At 41.6% G+C, this 14,821-nt stretch overlaps 1 protein-coding gene across 10 annotated transcripts in view; it reads right to left on the bottom strand.

Moving 5' to 3' along the window:
• Positions 1-14,821, bottom strand: part of LOC149317998 (F-box-like/WD repeat-containing protein TBL1XR1) — a 236,259-nt gene that overhangs the window by 137,065 nt on the left and 84,373 nt on the right. Inside the window, exon 1 of one of the 10 annotated variants that reach the window (XM_089508813.1) lies at positions 3,119-3,499. The exons of the other annotated variants lie outside the window; for them this stretch is intronic. The gene's annotated coding sequence lies outside the window, so the exon portion shown is untranslated. Of the gene's footprint in view, positions 1-3,118; positions 3,500-14,821 lie in introns of those variants that run through there. 10 annotated transcript variants of the gene reach the window in all.

The following is a 14,821-nucleotide window of genomic DNA, read 5'->3' as shown; positions in this document are numbered from 1 at the left end:
GGCTCCACACACTGAATGAGTGCTTAAAATCCTGGTCTATAAGTAATGAGTAGACTAAATAAGTAATGAGAGTACACACAGTCTGGGACGAAGGGAGTTGTGGGGGAAAGGAGGAATTGGCAATGATAGTTACTGTGACCACAGCAAATCTCATACTATAAAACACACCAACTACATCCACAGTGTTCATTTAAAGTGGACTGATATTCATTAACTCCCAATACAGAAATGAAATAGAAAGTCTCAAAGATACTTCTCAATTACTTAACAGACATCTTATGTTTCTATTTTAGACTTTGAAAACAAAGCCCATCTTATTCCCTCCAATCCCATGCAAGTGTCCTCCATTTAGGACAAGTTGCAAATGAAGAAGAGGCTCTTGTATGCTATGCACAAAATGGCTGTTGTGTGGTATTTGGAGGTATAAAGATGTGGTATATCAATCTACTAAATAAATAATAAATTATATTGAAGCTTCATAGCACACCAGACTGATCTACATTTTTTAAAAGTTCAATAACACAACCTGCAACCTAGCTGTTTTGACCCTTCCCGTGGATACCAAAATCCAGGGATGCTCAAGTCCCATTATATACAATGGTTGGATATAGAAGGCCAACTGTACATTACTAAAGAATGGGAACGCTATTCCCAGAAGTCATTTCAGGATGTCCTACAAAAAGAGTAAAAACTGTGATAGCCGCTGGCTACATGAGGTCAGGGGAGAGGGTGCAGTACATCCCATGCGGCTCCCACTAACCCTACCCTAAAAAAACAGTACAGACAAATGCAATGTTCTGGTGAAGATTTTGGAAATGCCTAAAAATGACATGAAACACTGTTTGAGAGGGCTCTACCTTAAATTAGCAATAATCCCATCCAAAGGGGACTAGATGTCACTTCCAATCACTCCACTTGGCAAAGATGGCAGCAAAGACCTACATAGGTCCAGAGAGGACTAAAATGGGATGGTGTGGCCTTCTGGTATCTGGGGCGTGCCTATTCTGTCCTACAAGCTGTAAATTAGATTCCATACGCATATCTCTTAGGATCACAAGCCTTGTACAAAACAAAAAGTTTACACTTCTGCTTGTAACTGGCACCTACCATTTGTGGACATTGTAATCATCTAGGTACAGGGAGTCTTGGGTGTTCCTACTACTAAGTGCCCAATTCTTCTTATCCAGCAAGTAATGGAAACCAAACAATAACAGTAAAGCCAAAGGGTGGGAACAGAAATGGACATTACTGGACCCGACACAGCCCCACAGCAAGACATATGAACAGGGTTTAAAGTGAGGCTAACTTTGTAAGACTGGGAATCTATAGCAGAGAGGCAGGCACGGCCACCAACCACAATGTAAGACCTCCCAATTAGTCAGGTCAGGGCCACTGAATGCAATGAATTAACAAAGTAGTAACCCACATAATAAACCAGCACATGATCAAGGATGCCATGGAGTGAGCAGACCTGTAACCATTCAATTAAACAGTGTTTCACATATCACATTAGGTGCTGCTATGCAAGATTAATGAAGAAATGAGAGACAGAGAGAGAACAAACAGATTTCTTTTCATACACTATGATTTAGAAAAAGGTACACATTATAATCTTAATGAACATCCACCTGTACTGTAATATCTGAAGCATCCCTAAAATAAATAAGAATGAAGTCAATGCTTTTACCCATATTTGAAAGGGATTATCTGGACACATTTTTAGCTGGTCTCAGCATGTTCAACCCACATAAAGTCTTGTCAAGAAGCTTAGGGATCTCCTGGTGTGAGATTCAGATCTTGTCTCATGAACTATCTGGGGACATATGTGCTTGAAGCCCCCCTGAGCTGTAGAACAGAATCACAGAACATACAACAAGATGAAGCCTTGTATCTGGTAAGCACTACAAAGTCTCTCTGGACTGGCAAGATCTGCATCCATACCCAGAACCCAGCCTTCCATCTTGCAAAACAAAGAATCCTAAATCCCATAGCAATCTAATCTGCACTTCCAGAACCACTTGAATTTGGCTGCTGGTCAGATAACACCCCCCCCCCCCAAAAAAAAAAAAAGCAAGCAAGAAAGAAATATGTGCTTAAGAATTTTAGGGCTATAGTAACATTCCTTTCTGTGTCTGGGTCAGTTATTCAAATATAACTTTTCAAATTTCTTTCTGGAGGTTCAAGACTGTTCCATCCTAACTTTTTCTTCAGCAATATGTAGTCAAGAGAACATTAGCTTTAGTCAGCTGCACATAGATTATAATGTCTCTGCCTCCAGGAACAAACTTCAGAGATAATGACTTCCAACATTTTGAGATACACAAAAATATACAGTCAGCCTTCCGTATTCATGGATTCTGCAAAGACAGATTCAATCACCCATGGTATGAAAATATTCACACACAAGTATTCCAAAAAGCAAACCTTGATTTTACCATTTTATATAAGGGACATCATTTTACTATGCCACTGTATATAATGGGACTTGAGCATCCACAGATTTAGGTATTCACAGGGGGTCTTGGAACCAAACCTGAGCAGATACTAAGGGCCTTCTGCATTACAGATTTAGATTCAGTGGGTATCCATGGACTTGATATCTGCATATTTGAGCATTTGTGGATGGCAAGCTCATGCTGTCTCCCAAGGCAGCATGTGAACATGGCCATACTGCCATTAGGGATAGCCCCCATTGTCCCCAGTGGTGGTGTGTACACGCAGCTGTGCTGCCATTAGAGACCACAGGACTTCACCTGAATATTTAATATAATATTTATAATATTATTATAATATAGTATACTTTTTAATATAATAAATAACAATATTTATACAGTGGGACCTCAGTTTCCATGAGGAATCCGTTTCGGATTGTAAATAAGGAGACCTTGGTCTGGGGAATTTATTATTAGCTCAAACAGAGGAGCGGTCTCTATCCTATGTATACGAAGGTAGCCAAGGTAAATAGGTCAACAGAGACAAGTTTTATGAAAACTGAATACTGTTTATTATTCACTCACACATAAGACAATCATACACTCACACAATCATCCAAGAACTCAGGAATATAGTAAGTTAGCGTTGGATAGATAACATGAGGCTTTCTAATGGTTATATTCACCTGTATTGGCGGTGCTCCAGGTCCAGATTGATGAAGACTCAGCAACACGGAGGGGAAGGAAGGAGGGGGAGTGGATTGGAACTATATCAGAACTCAGACCGACATGAAGCCTGTCTGGATTCTAAGACAGAACATAGACAAAAGATTTGAGGGACCTTAAATAGACAAAATCTTGCCTCAGGCGAAGAGTTGTTTCCACATTTCAAAGCAAAGCCAAATCTACATATTAAAGATTGCTTGATCTATAGAAGTCTTCAAGGTGAGAATGGTTCTGGCCTGGCAAGGCATCCTGGCCATAAATCTGCCTCAAAGGTGTAAATGACTCTTTTCTGTTGGCAACTCCTATCTGGGCCTCTTTGATCTATGTTTCAATAGCCTACGTGACCTGTCCGTCTTGCAGTGATGGAGAATTCTACGTCAGGTATCCCATCAGGCACTCTGCATAGGGTCATCAGAAGAAAAGTCATACACATTTAGGATTTTAAGGCACCAATGCTGGTAACAGGATCCCACTCCCACAGATACCAAAATCCGCACCTCACGTCTCGTTGTTCCCAATAGTGGCACAAGTACACAACCATACTACCTTTAGGGACAATGGGACTTCAGGTAAGTCCTTGTTCTCCCCAACAGTGGCATGTGCATGCAGCCGCTCCACCATTACGGACAACGGGATTTCACCTGAAATCCAGTTGTCCCTAATGTTGGTGCAGCCGTGTGCATCACCACCATTGGGGACAACGCAGGCTTGAGCATCCCTGGATTTTAGTATTCACAGGGGGTTCCAGAACAGATCCCCCCACAGATACCAAGGTCCCACTGTACAAACATCACTGACTCTAGCCACTCCACTATGCAATCATGATAAAAACCAATATTGATCTGTCAATGAAAAGTAAGATCTTTTAGACCATCCTTTTTACTGGGTAGTCAAAAATAGGCTTCCCCAATCTAGTGGTCACCAAGTGTATTGGACCACAATTGCAATCTTTCCCTGGCAGAATAGTAAGTAGTCAAAGATTATGACAGTTGTAGTACAACCCATTTGGGGGCATTGGGTTGGGAAAGTCTGCTCAGAAGGATGTATCCAGCAATCTGTAACTCTGACAGCTAATTCATACTTCTTTATAGCTACAGTTCTGTTTTGTTGTTATTTTCCTTTCCATTCAATTTGTTTGCTGATGCTGGTTTATGGAATGCAACAAAACTGGAATAAATTTTACAATGTTGTTGCATCTTCCATGAGAAAAAAAGAACCTAATACTGAGAGCCGAAATGTATCCAGGCAATAAGAAATTATGTTACACTTTAGCACTTCCCACTGACTTTACCTGTTTAATCTGCACAACTGTAAATTAATATCTCAGATTCCCTAAGGCAACAGACTCAACGTGAACTTGCAACCAAAAATGTAACTATTTGTAATCTCCTATGCATTAATGAAACAGGCTTTTAAATGAACATTAGGAGAGAAATATTACTGTCTTAACCATCAGGGACACTAGTTACTATGCCCAGCAGTTTATGACAAAATAATTCTGATAGCTCAGCATCCTGGAGAAATGTCTGTCTTTCTAAATAGCAACACTGTATGTACAATTCTTTATCTAATGCAAGTCCAAAACTTGCTGTAGAAATAATCCAGTTTGAGACCGCTTTAACTGTCTTTGCTCAGTGCTAGGGAATTCTGGCTATTGCAGTTTACTGTGGCATCAGAGCTATCTCTGACATGGAAGGCTAAATGTCTCACAAAATGTTCCTATAATTTGCTAGCATTGAGCCATGGCAGTTAAAACGGTCTCAAACTGAATTATTTCCATAGTGTGTTTTGGACCATACTTGGCCCATCATATCCACAGATTCTTTATCCATTGATTCAAGCATCTGCAGCTTGGAAATACATATATGAATACAGTGGTGCCTCGGGTTACGAAATTAATTCGTTCCGCTGTCAATTTCGTAACCCGAAAGGCTTTCGCAAGCCGAATCCCCATAGGCGCTAATGGGGAAAAGCCGCGATTCCGTGTGAAATCGCGCAGAAAAGCACCAAAAGTTTTTTCGTAACCCGAAAAAACTTTCTTAACCCGGAAAATTTTTTTTAAATTATTTTTTTTCGTATCCTGAAAATTTCGTAACCTGGGTATTTCGTATCCCGAGGTACCACTGTACACACACAAAAATTCTAAAAAGCAAACTTTGATTTTACCATTACATATAAGGGTCAACATTTTACTATCCATTGTTTTTAATGGGACTTGAACATCCACGGATTTTGTATCCATGTACGGCCCTGGAACCAAACCTCTGTGGATAAAAAGGGTCCACTGTATCACAGATTCTATTCTCAATCCTAGCAAAAAAGGTTTTTCTTCCTAAATGGAATTTATGAGGGCCAAGACAATAACTTGAACAATCTCAACTGAAACCAGATCTAAAGAAAGTAGTGTCTGTGGCATGTTAAAAAGAATCGAGGCAACACAAAACTGCATGTGGATTATACTGTATTTTATTTTTACCAGATAAGGGCCAATTTAGGAGCTTCCGATGTGTTACAGTAGCTCATATTTTTCACCATTTTAATGCTCACTTTTTGCATGTTTTTAATGATATTGTTCTGTTAAATTGCGAGCTGCTTTGAGGCCAATTTTTTGGAGGGATGGAACAGGATATAAAAATATAATAATAAAATAATAAAGAAAAAATGATAGTGGTGGTGGTGGTGCTGGTGCAAGGAGATGGGAAAGAGCCTTCTCGGCTGTGGTGCTCCAATTGTGGTATGCTGCTGCCAATGTTCATGTCCTTCAGATACCAAGCCAAAATATGATTTGCATTAAAACTTCCAGGAAGTTAAGTTTTTTCAAGTGTATATGTATGTCTTTTAAAATTGTAGTTTCAACATGGCTTTAACTGTTGCTTTCAAAGTAGTCGTGATTATTGTTGTGTTTAATATGTTTCTATACTGCAAAGTCGGCTCTAGATATTTGGCCACCCTAGGCGAGAAATATTTTGCCCCCCGCCCCGGTAACCCCTCAAAATGTAGGAAAAATGTAGGACATGATGTACTACAAAATGTAGGACAAATTGTAGGACGTTCAAAAAATGGAGAACACAACCAACTAAAAGCCAACAACATTAATAAAAACAATATAAATTCATGTTTCTCAGTCATGCTCAAAATGGAGAACATTTTGACATTCTTCCTGGATAGGAGGTTGGGATATAGCTTTGTGTGTTTTGTGTGTTGGACTAGGAGGAACTTCCTGACAGTAAGGGCTGTTCGACAGTGGAACAGACTCCTTCCTCAGAGAGTGGTGGAGGCTCCCTCCTTGGAGGTCTTTAAGCAGAGGCTGGATGGCCATCTTGTTCAGTATGCTTTGATTGAGATTTCCTGCATGGCAGAATGGGGTTGGACTGGATGGCCCTTTGGTCTCTTCCAACTCTATGATTCTATGACTCTGGAGACCAGGATTCGATGAAATTCTCTACAACAGAGAAGGTTAATTGTCTTACAGCACTATCTGCATCACATTAATTCAGGCTGCTATCACACTGGAGAATCAATGTTGTTTTATACCACTTTAATGCATTAATGCTAGAGTTATGGAATTCGTAGTTTGCAATTGCACCAGAGGGGCTACAGACAAGGCTAAATATCTCTCTGCAACATTATTTGCACCACTTTAATTCAGGCTGCTATCACACTGGAAAATCAATATTGTTTTATATGACTTTCACACTTTAATAATGCTAGAACTAACTGATATCATCATCAACACTATTATTATTAAAACAAAGCAGACCTGTACAAATGGAATGGAAATCCTCCTCCTCCTGCTGCTACTCTTTTTCTTCCTCCTCTTCCTCCTCTGCTACTTTTCCTCTCTCTTCTTCTTCCTCCTCCTGCTACTCTTCTTCTTCCTCCTTCCTCCTCCTCCTTCCTCCCTCCTTTCTCCTCCTCTTCCTCCCTCCTTCTTCCTCCTCCTCCCTCCTCCCTCCTCCTTCCCCCCTCCTTCCTCCTCTTCCTCCTCCCTCCCTCCGTCCCTCCCTCCCTCCCTCCCTCCTTCCTCCTCCTCCTCCCTCCTCCTCCTTGGGCCCAAGCCGGCCCACGTGGGGACCAGAGGAGGAGCTCCTCCTCTTGAGACTGGCTGGCCAATGGGGGCAGAGTGGAGCTCCAACAGCCCACCCCCTGCCAGCAGCCATTGGCCAGCCATCCCCAGGAGGAGAAACTCCTCCTATTTAGCCCCATGCGCGGCCCTGAAAGTGCGCGCAGGGCAACAGGAAGCTGCCGGCCTGGCTGCCCCAAAGGCCTTGGCGGTGGCGTGCTGTGTGCGCTACATACACCACAGCACAAAGGCCGCAGGAGCGGCCGCGCACAAAGCGCAACAGCCAGTGCAGGTGCCATGGCGGCAGCGGGACCCAGCAGGCCCCTGTGGCAGCAGGCACCCTGGGCTGGGCTGGGCTGGGGCTGCGTGCGCGCGCACACACAGAGGGGCGCCTGTATGGTAAGGCCGGCCCTGCTATACTGCATACATTATTTACGCTTTTAATCCAGAAATGCATTGAATTGTTTGTATTTTATGCCAGTTTGACATCCTGTGATAAAGTACTGGATAGAAGAGTTTTAATAAAATATAGTAAAAGTTGTGCACACTTGCAACAAGGAAACTGCAGCTAAACCCATTTAAATACAACTTCACATTCTCAAACCCTCCTTCTTTCTTGGCCTGTCATATGTGAGCCGTTTATTCTGTCTAACAATAATTCTACTGAATGAGAATCAAAGAATTATAATGCTTTTGCTGTTTCTCCAAAGGCTCCTTATATGTACAGCCTGAGCTGCCAGAGGTTATATTGGGGCTGACCAGAGCAGAAAGATCCAAGGTCTGTACCGCCAAAGAGACAAGCTTGCCAGCAACCAATGATTAGGAAAAATCCCCAATTAACAAATAAAAGGCACCCAAAGCCACAGCAGCAAAGACTAGAGCTCATGTCCAGAAACTCTATTACCTAAAAATGTGTAAGATTTCTATATCAAGTAACCATAGCAGTTGAAATATTTATCTGCAAGTTTGTCACGTTAACACTCTAAAGGGGGGATGATATAAACCATATTTCAGATTATCCAAAATTCCATGCCATAGCTACTCTTGTTATCAAATCATCTTAAATTCTCTTCTCTTTACCCTCACAGAATACTATGAATAAATAAGCATTAAAAGGACTATTATAAAGAACCTCAAATATCAGCAAGCAAGATAGGACTTTTTATTCTAAATAGTCTCCCCCCACATTCACGTTGGTTGAGGCAACACCTCCCTCCACCGCAAAAGTGGAAAACCCATGAATATAAATAAATATAACATTGTGAATGCTCTTTTTTTTTAACCTGAGAGAACACTTCTCCAGGAATCTCTAGGTCCTCCAGTTTTCTGCTGGAAATTGACTACAGAATCACACTGGAGGACTTAGAGATTTCTAGAGATTCTGAGTCTTCCAACGTGAATCTATGATCAACTTGCACCAGAAACCAATGAATAGGACTCCAGTGTGGAGGGCCAACTGTACAGGTACAATTTTGAAAAACTCATAAAAATATTAGGAAAGACTGCCTCTAGATGATAAGCAGCAATGGTGGCTAAGGCTGATGGGAGCTGCAGTTCCATAACACCTAGAGAGTGGTACAAATCCTATTTGCTGTCCTAATACTTCTAGACCACGGTGTACACAGGCTTAGAAATAGCCAATTTATATAAAGTTCACAAGAACTTTCATTTCTCTTGAATTTCTCTTTATTTATTTTTTTAGTGCATTCACAACTTAAATCTTCTATCATGGATCTCAAGGAACTAATAAGAATTAAACTGGCTTAGCTTTGGTAAGTAGCTGCACACTTTAAGGCACAGCAATACATTTTATTTCTTTTCTTATTTTACAGTCAGTGATGTCATTAATACACAGATTCCTGGAAGTGTTACTTGAGACAGTGAGAAATGTCTGTGGCAAAACACCTCATTCCTTTTAAAGGGAGACAGTGCTGGCAGAGTACTGAACTAGGGTTGTGGTTCAAATTTGCACTCAAACACAGAGCTTTCTTGGTACTCTTGGGGTGGTCACATTATCTAAAGCTAAGCTACTTCACAGGATTGTTGGGTGGATTTTAAAAGGGGTAGGGATGAGATGACCCATGCGCTTTGAATAAAAGTACACACACTCCAGGCCTCCTTAAAATAAAGACCAAGTAACTTAAATGGAGAATAAAAATATTCCCAATTCAACAGAATTCCGGCCTTAATTTAAGAGGCAGATCTAACATTTTACATATGAAAAACTGCACCAAAGCATGCAAAACAGGTATCAGTATTTGAAGCAGCCACCAAGACTGAGCGCTCTCAAAGTCAAAGTACATGTTACAGTGGGCCCTTGGTATCCACTGGGGTTTGGTTCCAGGACACCTTGAGGATACCAAAATCCATGGGTGGCCAAGTCCCATTAAATACAACAGCACAGTAAAATTTTGTCCTTTGTATAAAACGGTAGAATCCAGGTTTGCTTTTTGGTGTGTGTTTGTGCGTATGTGAGTGTTTTAGTATTTTCAAGTCATGGATGGTTGAATCTGTCATAGAATCATAGAATCATAGAATCGTAGAGTTGGAAAAGACCGCAAGGGCCATCCAGTCCAACCCCCCGCCATGCAGGAAATCACAATCAAAGCATCCCCGACAGATGGCCATCCAGCCTCTGCTTGAAGACCTCCAAGGAAGAAGACTCCACTACACTTCGAGGGAGTTTATTCCACTGTCGAACAGCCCTTACTGTCAGGAAGTTCCTCCTAATGTTGAGGTGGAATCTCTTTTCCTGTAGCTTGCATCTATTGCTTCGGGTCCTAGTCTCTGGAGCAGCAGAAAACAAGCTTGCTCCCTCCTCAATATGACATCCCTTCAAATATTTAAACAGGGCTATCATATCACCTCTTAACCTTCTCTTCTCCAGGCTAAACATCCCCAGCTCCCTGAGTCGTTCTTCATAAGGCAAGGTTTCCAGACCTTTCACCATTTTAGTCGCCCTCCTCTGGACACGCTCCAGTTTCTCAATGTCCTTTTTGAATTGTGGTGCCCAGAACTGGACACAATATTCTAGGTGGGGCCTGACCAAAGCAGAATAGAGTGGCACTATTACTTCCCTGGATCTAGACACTATACTTCTATTAATGTAGCCTAAAATCGCATTGGCCTTGTTAGATGCCACATCACACTGTTGACTCATGTTCAACTTGTGGTCTACTTGGACTCCTAGATCCCTTTCACACGTAGTTTCATTCAGCCAGGTGTCCCCCATCCTATATCTGTGCATTTCATTTTTTTGCCCTAAGTGCAGTACCTTACATTTCTCCGTGTTGAAGTTCATTTTGTTAGCTGTGGCCCAGCTTTCTAGTCTATTCAGGTCATTTTCAATTTTGATCATGTCCTCTGGAGTATTAGCTATTCCTCTAATTTGGTGTCATCTGCAAATTTGACAAGTATGCCCCCAATTCTGTCATCCAAGTCATTGATAAAGAAGTTGAATAACACTGGGCCCAGGACAGAACCCTGCTGGACCCCACTGGTCACTTCTCTCCAGGATGAAAAAGAGCCATTGTTGAGCACCCTTTCCATTCGGTCGGTCAACCAGTTACAAATCCATATAACAGGTGCCTTGTCTAGCCCTGTGGATATGGAGGGTCAAACTGTACTTTACAGACACAGCTAGCTATGCATTTTCCCCAGTCCTCTCCTGACGTTGTTACAGTCCCAAACGGGATCATTCCATGGGCTAGAAAAGGAGCATTTATTCTAATTGGTTCTTTTTACCAATGCAAATTGCAGATATGAAGAACTCTGAGTGCAGCTGGAAGCAAAACTCTGAAGAAACCTACCCCCACATGGTCAGCTTGCAATCTGTATTGGGTCCTCTGTATTCATGTCTGATTTTTTTTAAAGAAAAGACATAGCCTTTACCTATATCTTCCAAGTATGTTTGTAGCTTTACCCATAGCCACAGATATTGGGGCTCTACAGGCCGGCAGTAAGTGCCAGTTTGGGGGTGATGTGAAGGCGTAGTTTTTGGACTCTGCATGCCCCAATGCCACCCCCAAGGGGCACGGCATCATGGCGCACCTTTAACGCAGCGTTCACATGCCGCATGCCAAAAGGAGAGCAGAAACTATTTTTATGGGTAGAAAGGAAGCAGCATTTTGCTGCTTCATTTTGGCCCAGAAAATGAGGTTGCCATGGCCCTGATCCGACACTCAAAGGGGTGGCAATTATCTGTATTTGAGAAGCAATTTGGGAAGCTTTTAGGGACAAAGGCATGTCATAATGCCAAGCATGCAAACGTCATCTCTTCCACATTTAACACTAGTTACATTTATATATGCTTGTAATATTTGTATGTAACATCTGAGTCCAGTCTAAGGCTGGACACAAGAGAAGCCTATAAAAATTGATTCTGAGTAACAATGGCTGTATGCCCATCTTACCTAGTGAATGCATGAGACTAGAAAGTGTTTCCTTGAATTACAATCTACTATGGGTATGAAGTGACATGAAAATGGATACACAGGGAGATCCTGTTAGATTACCAAACACAAAAAGCAGGACTCTGGATCATATTGCTCTCGTTCACAAACACACTGAGGACTGTGTATGCCAAACCATAGTTCAATGAATGCAAATATTTTCCCCACATCTATCTAGTATTTATCCACTCACCCAACAGTCACAGGCAGCAAGAAATTGCATGCAAGTTGATGGAAGAAAATGAAATGCTCCATCTTGCTTCTGAGTTAAGGAAAACAAGTAGACACAGGAGACCCAAACTCCCATGGCCAGAATTGAAATCAGTAGGCACCTGGTAGACAAGAACTCTCTGTCCCTTCTTTGCCATCCTCCAAAAGATTGTTTTAAAGAAAAATCTAAACCAGTTGCCTTTTTGTGATTATTTACAAGACACAGGATCTCATAGGATCACTGGGCTGGAACACAAGTGGGATTGTTTCTACGACTTCTAATTTCACCACGTTCTGAACATTTAAGCAGAATGATTTCCAAATAGGAAGAATGCTATTTTAGCTTCTAGAGTGAGCCTAAACAATGATGCAGGAAAAAAAACAGTGAAACAGAGATAAACAAATCTATTATAGCATACGTTTTCATGGACTACAGTCTTTCACAGATGAACAAAATGAGTTATACTATATGAAAGCAGGTCAGAGGGAAATAAAATACAGAAAATATAGAGACAATCCTGTTTTTAAAGTAGTCATAAAACAGTTGAAGCTGGTAAAACAGATATCCTCAGATTTTGTAGGACGAAGGCATGTAATGTAATATGAGTTTTACAAATTTTGTCCCAATTCAAGCCACAGATGGTACACATGAATTCCTTAGCAAGTCATCACTCATCATTATTACTCATTACTGGTCATTTTTGCTTCCCTTCACATTCAAATTGTGGTAAATTCTGATCAAAACTCAACTACAGCAAATTTCTCACCCATCCCTGAGCATATTTGCCAAGTTTTACTTACTTCCATGTTAAAATTTTGCAAATTGTAATAAAAAAATGAACCAAAACAAATCTATATAACTTATTATCCCATCCACAACATTGAGGACAGAGTTGGCATCTAACTGGACCAGTATCCTTTTTACATTACCTGTTGCTAGCTACTTTTATGTTATGGATGGGTGTCTATTGGCAAACACATATCTATCATCCAAGGCCTGTAAAGAACATTCCTGTCCAAACTAGCTGAAGAAATATAACCACTGATACATATGAGTGACAGCAGTTGGGAGCTTTAGATAACAGTAAATGTTCTGTCACCTTCTCTTTCAGGTCTGCCTTGCTACACTAACCTTGTTGGACTATTTCTTCTCTTCAATAGTTGGATATTAGAATTTGCAGAATGCTGGCGTAAATCCTTAAGCTAGGAGAGGCTGTTAGCTACCAGTGTACTGCCCACTGGTGTGCTAGGAAAGTGGTTATCTGTATATTCAGGCTCTGTTTCAGGACATAGTAGAAATCTACTAAGCCATGAAGAGCAAAAACAAACCTCTACAACATTACAGAAGTCTAAAGTCCATGATAGAATAGACTCTTCTAAGTAGGGATGCCATATCCCCGCGGCCCCTGGGACAAACCCGCTTTTGGGGGGCCCTGCCCGCCCCGGCCCGGTTCCCCCCCAATTCCGGCCTTTGTCCCAGGCCCAGCCTCTGGGCCGGGCGTGCTCATGCAGTCATTACCGCGGCTGCTAAAGTGGCTGGCCGACCACCCACCACCTCCTCCTCTTCCTCCATGGCTGCACCAAGCCGCCCTGCGCCTCCAACGCTCCTCCTCCACCTCCCCCCCAGTGCAGCTGCTGCACAGCCCACAGCGCTTGCCTGGGCCACGGACAGCAGCAGCGCGCACTCGCGCGGTGGGCTTAAGGGGAAGCGCTCGCCTTCTGGCCAATGGCAGACGAGCAGGGGCTGGCCTAGTTTCAAGCCCCAGTCTGCCATTGGCCAGTGTCAGGAGCCTTGGAGGAGGAGGCGGAGGCAAAGGAGGAGGAGGAGGCGGTGGCAAAGGAGGAAGAGGAGGCAAAGGAGGATAGGCCTCTGGGCCAGGGGGAGGGAAAAGTTTTTTTTTAATTTTTAAATATATACAGCCCAGCCTTGGTTTTTTATTTTATTTTATTTTATTTTTAAATATATACAACCCAGCCTTGTTTATTTTATTTTATTTTATTTTTGTTATAAAATAACAAAGTGTCTTCCATTTTGACCATGTCTAAGCAACATGCATTTATATTAACATTTTTTAAAAAATCATTATTGTTTTGGCGTGTCCTCCATTTTTTTAAAAAAAAATATGTCCTACATTTGTAAATCTTGTCCTACATTTGTCCCGGTTTGGAGCTCCTGACTTATGGCAACCCTACTTCTGAGAGACTGACAATAACATTCAGGAAGTTCACTGTGCTTCTTTTGTGGCCAATGGAAGCATGTAGTGAGCTAGACAGTTTGATTTCTTTCCTTTTTATATATAGAATTCAGTAGCATGTAAAAGTTGGGTTGACTTCTTAAAGACAATTTTTGCCACATGTCCAGGAGTGTGGGATTGCCTATGGAGGACCCCATTTCTGAGGTTCAAGTCATCTTTTTCTGGCTGCTGTATAAGGTGGCAAGATGATTCAATCATTTTTATTTCATAACAGTCAGTGCAGCAAGCACACAGACTGTAGCGGTTTTCAACTTCAGTCCTTAGGAATGATGTTCTACAATTTCAGTTGTAACACTTTCTCTTGAGTTATATTATTTACAGGAGTGTTCCATTACATATATGTGTTTAAAAATACCATGGTAAGTATAAATTTCTCAAATTCCAGACATTCTGGCTGACAGCTTTTTCATACATGGCTATTTAAAATCTCTATTTTGGGGACTGACAAAATGCTAACACTTCTTAACTCTTCCCATACATACCTGGATTTTCACAGAAATATTTCTCACAGCCCCTCACCTTGTTTCTCCTTTACTGGGTAGTTGTTGGGGTAGAAAAGAGATGGGGCTCCAAAGTCTCCCAAGACATCCAAAGTTTTCAGTTAGAAGAACTAGCCAATTTTTTCTTATTTCAGCTACTAAAGCTATTTGTGTGCACCTCCATTTCACCTAGTGTGATAAACCA

Source organism: Sceloporus occidentalis, unplaced genomic scaffold (genome assembly GCF_023333645.1).
Source record: "Sceloporus occidentalis isolate IW3139 unplaced genomic scaffold, rSceOcc1.0.p SCAF_2, whole genome shotgun sequence".
NCBI classification, from domain to species: domain Eukaryota; kingdom Metazoa; phylum Chordata; class Lepidosauria; order Squamata; family Phrynosomatidae; genus Sceloporus; species Sceloporus occidentalis.
Note: the sequence above shows the minus strand (reverse complement) of the source record. Positions and strands in the feature narration are given on the sequence as shown.